Source organism: Gossypium raimondii, chromosome 8, assembly GCF_025698545.1.
Source record: "Gossypium raimondii isolate GPD5lz chromosome 8, ASM2569854v1, whole genome shotgun sequence".
Lineage (NCBI taxonomy): Eukaryota > Viridiplantae > Streptophyta > Magnoliopsida > Malvales > Malvaceae > Gossypium > Gossypium raimondii.
Genome location: NC_068572.1, coordinates 15,244,498 through 15,256,107, shown reverse-complemented (window position 1 = coordinate 15,256,107; position 11,610 = coordinate 15,244,498).

Genomic DNA, 11,610 nt, shown 5'->3' with positions numbered 1-11,610 from the left:
AATACATCTTTGTCCCCAAGCTCAAAAATTAAATTTCACACCTTAGTCTTATGCTTTACAACATGCTGAACACTTTTACCTTCTATGGAAACATCAAATTCTCACTCTAACATACACTTATGAACAATAAATATTTTTACCGATTATGTCGATTTACTCGTTTTTGCTTAAAATCACTTAGCAAAAGTTGTTTAACATAAATTCTAGCTTCATATTCCACCATAAAATAGCAAAATAAACACATTTCACCTATGGGTATTTTTCCAAATATGAACCCTAACATGAATTATTGATAAAATAAGCTAAACCGAGCTACGAGGATTCCAAAAATGCGAAGAACATTAAAAACGGGGCTTGGAATCACTTACTATGGATCTTGGAAGCTTGAAAACCCTAAATATGGCTTCCCCCTTGCTGATTTCGTTCACTATGGAGAAGATGATGATTTTTGTCATCTTTTTCCCTTTTTATTCTTTTTATTACCAAATGACCAAAATACCCCCATTTAAAAAAAATCTATTTCACCCATTTCTTATGTCTATTTTTGTCCATCAATTAAATAATAGTCTAATTACCACATAAGGACCCCCAATTTATAATTTTATAACAATTAGACACTTCTAACATGTAAAACTCAACTTTTTCACTTTTTACAATTTTGTCCTTTTGACTAAATTGAGTGCCCAAACGTCGAAATTTTCGAACGAAATTTTTACGAAATTTCTTCGTTGAATTGTAGACCATAAAATATTATAATAACCATATTTTTCCTTGTCAGATTTGTGGTTCCGAAACCACTATTTCGACTAGGCCCAGAATCGGGCTGTTACAATTCTCCCCCCTTAGGGATTTTCGTCCTCGAAAATCTTATCGAAAAAGAGGTTTGGGTACTGTTTCTTCATAGCTTCCTCCGGTTCCCACGTAGCCTCTTCCATCCCATGTTTTTGCCACAACACTTTTACTAAAGCTACACTCTTATTCCTTAATTGTTTGACCTCTCGAGCTAAAATCTTTATTGGCTCCTCCTCATAAATCATATCTGGTCGAACTTCAATCTCTATAGGAGAAACTATATGTGAAGGATCTGATCGATAGCGTCGCAACATCGATATGTGAAATACATTATGTATTCTTTCCAACTCTGCTGGCAAGGCTAACCGATAAGCTACGGGTCCAATCCTTTCAATAACTTCATACGGTTCAATAAAACGTGGACTCAATTTGCCTTTACAGCTAAATCTCAAAATCTTATTCCACGGAGATACTTTTAATAACACTTTATCACCCACTTGAAACTCAATTTCTTTTCTCTTTAAATTCGCATACTACTTTTGTCGATCTGAAGTAGCCTTTAAGCAGTCTCGAATTACTTTCACCTTTTCTTCAGTTTCTTTCACCAAATCAACTCCGTGAATCTGATTCTCACTGAGCTCAGTCCAATACAAAGGTGTTCTACACTTACGTCCATATAATGCTTCGTACGGTGCCATTCGTATACTCGACTGATAACTATTGTTGTAAGCAAATTCAACCAATGGTATATATTTCTCCCAACTGCCTTCAAATTCTAGAATACAGCGGTTTGCGGATGGAATGCAGATTGTCCGTCGGTTTGCGGATGGAATGCAATACTAAAGTTCAATTTTGTACCCAGGGCCTCTTGAAACTTTATCCAAAACCTCAAAGTAAACCTCGGATCAATATCCGATATAATGGACTTAGGCACCCCGTGCAATCTCACAATTTCAGCAACATATAGCTCCGCCAACCTATCAAGTGAGTAATCTATGCGTACCGGTATAAAATGAGCTGACTTTGTCAATCTATCAACAATCACCCAAATGGCATCCTTCTTCCTTGGGGTCAGAGGTAATCCTGTCACAAAATCCATTGTGATGCTGTCCTATTTCCACTTTGGAATCTTACGGATTGGAGTAAACCCGATGGTACTTGATGCTCAGCTTTCACTTGTTGGCAAATTAAACACTTTGATACAAATTCAGAGATATCCCTTTTCATGCCCGGCCACCAATACAATTTCTTCAAATCATTATACATTTTCACACTACCTGGGTGGACTGACAAATCACCACTGTGTGCCTCACATAAAATGGTCCGAATTAACTCATCATTTCTCGGTATAAATACCCTGTCCTGGAACATCAGACAATCATCCGATCTAATTCGAAAATCAGAGTCAACACCTGCTTCGCACTGAGCCTTCCTGGCTTGCAATTTACTGTCATTCTTTTGAGCTTCCCGAATTTGCTGAAGAAATAACGGTCTAGCCCTCAATTCAGCCAAAATTGAACCATCATCAGATAAAGTTAATCTCGTATTCATAGCTCTCAAAGAAAATAAAGATTTTCTGCTCAAGGCATCAACAACCATATTAGCTTTTCCGGGATGATAATCAATCACTAGCTCATAATCTTTTATTACCTCAAGCCATCTTCGTTGTCGCAAATTCAAGTCTTTGTGATTCATTAAATACTTCAAGCTCTTATGATCAGTGAAGATTCGACACTTCTCACCATACAAGTAATGGCGCCAAATTTTTAAAGCAAAAATAATGGCAGCCAACTCTAAATCATGCGTTGGATAATTCTTCTCATACGGTTTCAGCTGTCTCGAAGCATAAGCTATTACTTTGCCCCCTTGCATTAACACACATCCAAGACCATTCAATGATGCATCACTGTAAACTACAAACTCCTTCCCTGACTCAGGTTGTACCAACACTAGTGCCTCAGTCAATAAAGCCTTCAATTTCTCAAAACTTTGTTGACATTTATCAGTCCATTCAAACTTGACATTCTTTTGCAATAACTTGGTCATAGGAGAAGAAATCATCGAGAATCCCTTGACAAAGCGTCTGTAATACCCGGCTAAGCCCAGAAAGCTTCTAACTTCAGATACATTCTTTGGTGGTTCCCAATCAACAATTACTGAAACTTTGTTTGGATCAACCCGAATACCGTCACTTGAAACTATATGTCCCAAGAATCCAACTTCACGAAGCCAAAACTCACTTTTCTGAATTTAGCATACAATTTCTTCTCCTCGAATCGCAACACGGTTCTCAAATGTTCGCATGCTCGATTCATCCCGAGAATAAATTAAAATATCATCTATGAACACCACCACAAACTTATCCAGATACGGTCGGAAAATTCGATTCATCAAATCCATAAAAATAGCCGGAGCATTAGTTAAAACAAAAGGCATTACCAAATATTTGTAGTGTCCGTACCTCGTTCTGAAAGCAGTCTTTGGTACATCTGACTCCCTAACTCTCAACTGATAATAACCGGATCTTAAATCAATCTTTGAAAACATTGTCGCTCCTTTTAGTTGGTCAAACAAATCATCAATTCTCGGCAAGGGATACTTGTTCTTTATAGTCACTTTGTTGAGCTGATGGTAATCAATACAAAGTCTCATAGAACCATATTTCTTCTTCACAAATAATACAGGAGCATCCTAAGGAGAAAAACTCGGTCTCACAAATCCTTTATCCGTCAATTCTTGCAACTGAGCCTTTAATTCTTTCAATTCAGTTGGGGCCATCCGATATGGAGCAATAGAAATCGGTGCAGTACCAGGTAATAAATCGATAGCGAACTCAACTTCTCTAATCGGAGGTAACCCAGGCAATTCCTTTGGAAATACATCTGGAAATTCAGAGACTACCGGCACTGATTCAAGCTTCGACCCAGTTATACCAGTATTCAACACATAAGCAAGATAGGCTTCACATCCTTTTCTCATATACTTCTGAGCAGACATATGCGAAATCACCCTAGGCAGTTTATTCGGCTCCTCCGCTTCAACCTGAAGAGTTTCACCATTTCCACATTTCAATTCAAGGATTTTCTGTCTACAATTTACCTTGGCATCATGCAAAATCAACCAATCCATCCCTAAGATAACATCGAACTCATCAAATGGTAAGAGCATCAGATTAGCCGGGAAACAGTAACCTTGAATCGTCAAAGGACAATTCTTGCAAACCTTATCAACTAGAACATATTTGCCTAAAGGGTTTGATACTTTTACCACAAATTCAGTGTTTTCAACAGGTAAATTTTTATTAGATCCTAAATTCACACATACATATGAATGAGTAGACCGAGGGTCAATCAAAGCAACAACATCAATATCATAAAGAGAAAATGTACCAGTAATCACATCGGGAGACGATGCATCCTCACGAGCACGTATGGCATAAGCTCTAGCAGGTGTTCGAGGTTTTGATTTTGCAGCTGTACCCTTCATTCCACTTTTATCACTATCTCTAGTTTCGGTGTTTCTCGACGGTCTACCTCTGCTGACAGTATCACTCGATCTAACATTCTGAAATTTTTCTTCTTCAATTTTCTCAGGGCAATCTTTAATATAATGTTGTTGAGAACCACACTTGAAACAAGCCCGGCTAATTAACCAGCATTCGCCAGGATGTTTTCTTCCACAATGCTGACATTCCGGTCTACTAGGCTTCATACTACGCACACTTGATACCGATGTAGCTTGAGCTTCGGAACCCAAATACAATTTTCCCCGGTCTCGACGTGGATATCTCGTTGAAGCAGTCACTCTAGGATTCATCTCTTTAAACTTCTTTGGCTGAGTTTGAAATGGTTTACTCATAGGCCGCTTTCTTGTATCTCGAGCCTCGATCGCATCTTTTCTCTTTTCTTTATTCAATTCTTTAGCCTTACAAGCTCGATCAACCAATACTACAAATTCCTTCAGTTCTAACATCCCAACAAATATTCTAATGTCTTCATTTAAACCATCTTCAAACCTTTTACACATAGCAGCTTCGGTAGGTACACATTCTTGAGCATATTTACTCAATCTAACAAACTCTCTTTCATACTCAGCCACAGACATTTGGCCTTGCTTCAACTCGAGAAATTCCTTGCGTTTTTGATCGATGAACCGTTGGCTTATGTATTTTTTTCTAAATTCATCCTGGAAGAATTCCCATGTAACCCTTTCTTTTGGGAACCACAGATACCAATGTTTTCCACCAACGATACGCTAAAACTTTTAACAAAGATATTGCACACTTTAAACATTCTTCGGGGGTACAAGACAATTCATCAAATACCCGAATGAAATTTTCAAGCCAAAACTCTGCCTTCTGTGGGTCATCATCTATATTAGCTCTGAAATCTTCAGCTCCATGCTTTCGGATTTTGTCAACGGGTGGCCTACTTGATCTTACCAAGTCAACATTTTGTGGAGCTGCGGGAATCGGTTGAGGAATAGGAGGGGGTGGAGGGGGTTGAACATTCGGATTTGCATGAACAAATTCTGTATACCAATTACTCATCATTCGAAGGAAAGCTTCCCGAGTCTCATCCTGACTATGTGTCTCATGTCTACTTTCTTCATGCGTGGTCCCTTGTGCGGGAGCCGACACGTTACTTTCAACATCATCTGCCACACTTCGATCAGGATCCATTTGCTATATAAAACAAAATTTTAAATTTTCAGAAATAATCTCACTATCACAATATCTAAATGGCATGTATAGATAGAATTTTACACACATTATACTAATCCGAGAACCGGCTAAACCTGGCTCCGATACCACTACAATGTAACACCCCTTACCCGTGTTCCTTACCGAAATAGAGTATGAGGTATTAATAGAACTCAAACACTTAAATTTTGTTTTTTGTAAAAATTTCTGCAGCATTTATGCTTATTTTTACATAAAACCCCCTGTAGATTTCCAAAGACAATTTCAACCAACTTCAATATTTCCAACCAATTATAGTTATATATTCAGACATAATTTATCCATTAATAAACTCCAACATATTTAACCGAACAATACTATATATATACATATTTATACCACATTACATAAAGTCATCTATACATGCCATTTTTCAAAAGTATTGGTTGCAAAATACCCAAAAGATGATGATGATGATAGTGAGGATGATGTCCTAACTCCGTCCAATTCCCGAGCTGATTAATATCACTATAAAACAAAAGAAAATAAAGAGGAGTAAGCTTATAGCTTAGAAATTATGTATGTAATCGATAAATAAATTTCTAGAATAATATCATATATAATAAAATTTCTATCACACATAAATCTATCATTTATTCAATTTCCAGCAAACTATTTTTCTACATCAAAGTCGCTAAGTTATTTTTATCCAGAACTACGGAACTCCAAATTAAGATCTGTAAATATTCCCTGAAACTAGACTCATATACATTTCAATCATAAAATTTTTAGAATTTTTGATTCAACCGATTAGTACAGTTCATTCTTTAAACCTTCCCTGCTTTTCTTTGCTGACAGATTCGACCTCTCCATACTAAATTTATTTAACTCTTTGTACAAAATTCAAACAATGTTCTCATTTCTTTCTCTTAAAAATAGACTCATTAAGAAATTCAAGAATGTAAATTTCAAGCCATAATTATTTTTGTACAATTTTTGGTGATTTTCCAAATTTGGAAGAGGGTATTTCGAAATCAATCCAACCCTGTCTCAATAAAATTTAAATATCCCCAAATATACAACTCCTTTGCTTACTCTGTTTCTTCCATAAGAAAATAGACTCATTCAGCTTCAATTTCATTTATTATTCAGCCTCTAACTCAATTTCTCTAATTTTTGGTGATTTTTCAAACTAACATCACCGTCACTGTCCAAATCTGTTCTATTCCAACATTCCTTATGCACAGAGCACTATAACCATTTATTTTATAACACAACGCAAAATTCATCACTTCAATCACTTTTCACAACTTATCACATTCCGATCACATACTCATATTTCATCATCATGACGGTATAAAAAAATATTAGGAGCTTTTCACATAGTACTACTCATATTATTTTTGTCATTCGATACACGTAGTAGCCTTCACATAGTACTACACACGTGATCAGTTTTACAGTTCACGTAGTAGCCTTCACATAGTACTACACACGTGATCAAGTTTTACAACTCACGTAGTAGCCTTCACATAGTACTACATACGTGACCAAAGCTTTCCGGTATCCATAGTAGCCAAAACTCTGCCTTCTGTGGGTCATCATCTATATTAGCTCTGAAATCTTCAGCTCCATGCTTTCGGATTTTGTCAACGGGTGGCCTACTTGATCTTACCAAGTCAACATTTTGTGGAGCTGCGGGAATCGGTTGAGGAATAGGAGGGGGTGGAGGGGGTTGAACATTCGGATTTGCATGAACAAATTCTGTATACCAATTACTCATCATTCGAAGGAAAGCTTCCCGAGTCTCATCCTGACTATGTGTCTCATGTCTACTTTCTTCATGCGTGGTCCCTTGTGCGGGAGCCGACACGTTACTTTCAACATCATCTGCCACACTTCGATCAGGATCCATTTGCTATATAAAACAAAATTTTAAATTTTCAGAAATAATCTCACTATCACAATATCTAAATGGCATGTATAGATAGAATTTTACACACATTATACTAATCCGAGAACCGGCTAAACCTGGCTCCGATACCACTACAATGTAACACCCCTTACCCGTGTTCCTTACCGAAATAGAGTATGAGGTATTAATAGAACTCAAACACTTAAATTTTGTTTTTTGTAAAAATTTCGGCAGCATTTATGCTTATTTTTACATAAAACCCCCTGTAGATTTCCAAAGACAATTTCAACCAACTTCAATATTTCCAACCAATTATAGTTATATATATTCAGACATAATTTATCCATTAATAAACTCCAACATATTTAACCGAACAATACTATATATATACATATTTATACCACATTACATAAAGTCATCTATACATGCCATTTTTCAAAAGTATTGGTTGCAAAATACCCAAAAGATGATGATGATGATAGTGAGGATGATGTCCTAACTCCGTCCAATTCCCGAGCTGATTAATATCACTATAAAACAAAAGAAAAATAAAGAGGAGTAAGCTTATAGCTTAGAAATTATGTATGTAATCGATAAATAAATTTCTAGAATAATATCATATATAATAAAATTTCTATCACACATAAATCTATCATTTATTCAATTTCCAGCAAACTATTTTTCTACATCAAAGTCGCTAAATTATTTTTATCCAGAACTACGGAACTCCAAATTAAGATCTGTAAATATTCCCTGAAACTAGACTCATATACATTTCAATCATAAAATTTTTAGAATTTTTGATTCAACCGATTAGTACAGTTCATTCTTTAAACCTTCCCCTGTTTTACTGCCTGACAGTTCTGACCTCTCCATACTAAATTTATTTAACTCTTTGTACAAAATTCAAACAATGTTCTCATTTCTTTCTCTTAAAAATAGACTCATTAAGAAATTCAAGAATGTAAATTTCAAGCCATAATTATTTTTGTACAATTTTTGGTGATTTTCCAAATTTGAAAGAGGGTATTTCGAAATCAATCCAACCCTGTCTCAATAAAATTTAAATATCCCCAAATATACAACTCCTTTGCTTACTCTGTTTCTTCCATATGAAAATAGACTCATTCAGCTTCAATTTCATTTATTATTCAGCCTCTAACTCAATTTCTCTAATTTTTGGTGATTTTTCAAACTAACATCACCGTCACTGTCCAAATCTGTTCTATTCCAACATTCCTTATGCACGAGCACTATAACCATTTATTTTATAACACAAGCATAAAATTCATCACTTCAATCACTTTTCACAACTTATCACATTCCGATCACATACTCATATTTCATCATCATGACGGTATAAAAAAATATTAGGAGCTTTTCACATAGTACTACTCATATTATTTTTGTCATTCGATACACGTAGTAGCCTTCACATAGTACTACACACGTGATCAGTTTTACAGTTCACGTAGTAGCCTTCACATAGTACTACACACGTGATCAAGTTTTACAACTCACGTAGTAGCCTTCACATAGTACTACATACGTGACCAAAGCTTTCCGGTATCCATAGTAGCCTTCACTTAGTACCACACATGTAACCATAGTTTACCGATACACGTAGTAGCTTTCACACAATACTACACACGTGCTCAAAACTTCTCGATACACATAGTAGCCTTCACTTAGTACTAGACATGTGACCATTATTTATCGATACACGTAGTCGCCTTCACACAGTACTACACACGTGTTTATCGATATCCTTACTCAATTTTTTTACTATTACGACAGTTTCACAAAGATTCTTACTTTCCAAATATATTTACAATTTGTCCAAAACACATTATAATATCGATTCTTTCACATTTATTGTCATGAATTACAACAAAAATAATTATAATAATGTATTAATTACATACAACTTACCTCGATACAAAATGTAAAGATTTTGCAATTTAATCCTCAATCTTCTCTTTTCCCCGATTAAGGTTGATTTCTCGTCTTTCTTGATCTATAACGACAAATTGAGCTTGTTTAATATTCACATTTATTAAAACAAGCTTCGACTCAACTTTTATAAAAATTAGAATTTTGTCCCTAAACTTTTGCATAATTACATCTTTGTCCCCAAGCTCGAAAATTAAATTTCACACCTTATTATTATGTTTTAAAACATGCTGAACACTTTTCCCTTCTATGGAAACATCAAATTCTCACTCTAACATACACTTATGAACAATAAATATTTTTACCGATTATGTCGATTTACTCGTTTTTGCTTAAAATCACTTAGCAAAAGTTGTTTAACATAAATTCTAGCTTCATATTTCACCATAAAACAGCAAAATAAACACATTTCACCTATGGGTATGTTTCCAAATATGAACCCTAACATGAATTATTGATAAAATAAGCTAAACCGAGCTACGGGGATTCCAAAAATGCGAAGAACATTAAAAACGGGGCTTGGAATCACTTAATATGGATCTTGGAAGCTTGAAAACCCTAAATATGGCCTCCACCTTGTTGATTTCGTTCACTATGGAGAAGATGATGATTTTTGTCATCTTTTTCCCTTTTTATTCTTTTTATTACCAAATGACCAAAATACCACCATTTAAAAAAAATCTATTTCACCTATTTCTTATGTCTATTTTTGTCCATCAATTAACTAATAGTCTAATTACCACATAAGGAACCCCAATTTATTATTTTATTACAATTAGACACTTCTAACATGTAAAACTCAACTTTTGCACTTTTTACAATTTAGTCCTTTTGACTAAATTGAGTGCCCAAACGTCGAAATTTTCGAACGAAATTTTTACGAAATTTTTTCGTGGAATTGTAGACCATAAAAATATAATAATAAACATATTTTCCCTTGTCAGATTTGTGGTTCCGAAACCACTGTTCCGACTAGGCCTAGAATCGGGCTGTTACAATTCCCATAGAGATAGAGAGCATTCATTTTAATAAAGCTCTATATGACTTATAAGCTAGTTTTAATTTAATGCCTCTATCCATTTTTTAAAAACTCAGGTTAGTGGACTTGAAAACCACCTAAATAACACTAAAATTGGCTGACAGATCCTTAGTACATCTGAAAAGAGTGTTGGAAGATGTATTAGTCAAAGTGTGCAATTTTATCATCCCAAAAACATTTCATAGTTTTAGACTTTCTAGAGGATCGAGAAATAACCATCCTGCTAGGTAAATATTTGTTAGCTACCTCAAGGTCCACCATTGACTTAGAAAAGAATGAATTTACCATGAAAATCAATGGTGAGACCGAAACTTTTAAGTGTGGTCACCAACTGAGTGAGAGAGGTAGGAGGAAGTCAGGAGAGCATCGCAAGGAATTATTTATATTTAACCCTCCGAATCAAAGGACATACTTCAATCTGTGTAGGTCAAAAAAATAGGTGCAAGGAAAGAGATAAGCGGAAGAAGGTGGAATGGTATGACGGATGATGGAACAACACTGACAAAACCAAAGAATCGTCCTTTTGTGAAATAATGATGCTGTCAAACAAATCCTATAGTAAAACTTGAACTTTTTAAATTAACACCTAAATTTTTGTAAATTTTTGTATATTTGGCTAATTGTTTAGTCCATATTTTACTAAATTTGTGTGTTATGGAAACTGTAACACTATAGAAACAGGAATTTTAAATAGCAACATAGCCTATATCGCAACACGATAACGCTGTGTCGCAACATCAAGGGCAGATTTTATAAAATTGACAAAATAATCTTGATGTCATGACACAAACATTGTGTGTCACAACACTGAACCCAATTTACCCAAAAATCTAAACAATTCAACGTGTGTCGCGACAATGCACCTTGGTGTCACGACAACGGTAATCTGACAGGGATGTCACGATATGGAACCCGTATCCACGATATCACTATTTTTTGCAAGCTTGACCCAACCCGTTCGCGAGATCTGGTGGCCTAAACCCTACTTTACTCGGTTTTTAACCCTCAAAACACCTACTTTATAACCTAAATACATATGATCCCCTTATTTAAACATCTCGTACCTTCTTTAATCACTCAAAACCTCTTAAATCCTTTAAACTCTAAAACTCACTTTTTCTTTTTTCTTTTTGTTTTTCTTTCAATCTTACTTGGTGCAGGAACGAACGAGAACATCGTAAGGAATGAAAAAAATGAGCGTGATGAGGAATCCAACGGCTTATACGAGGT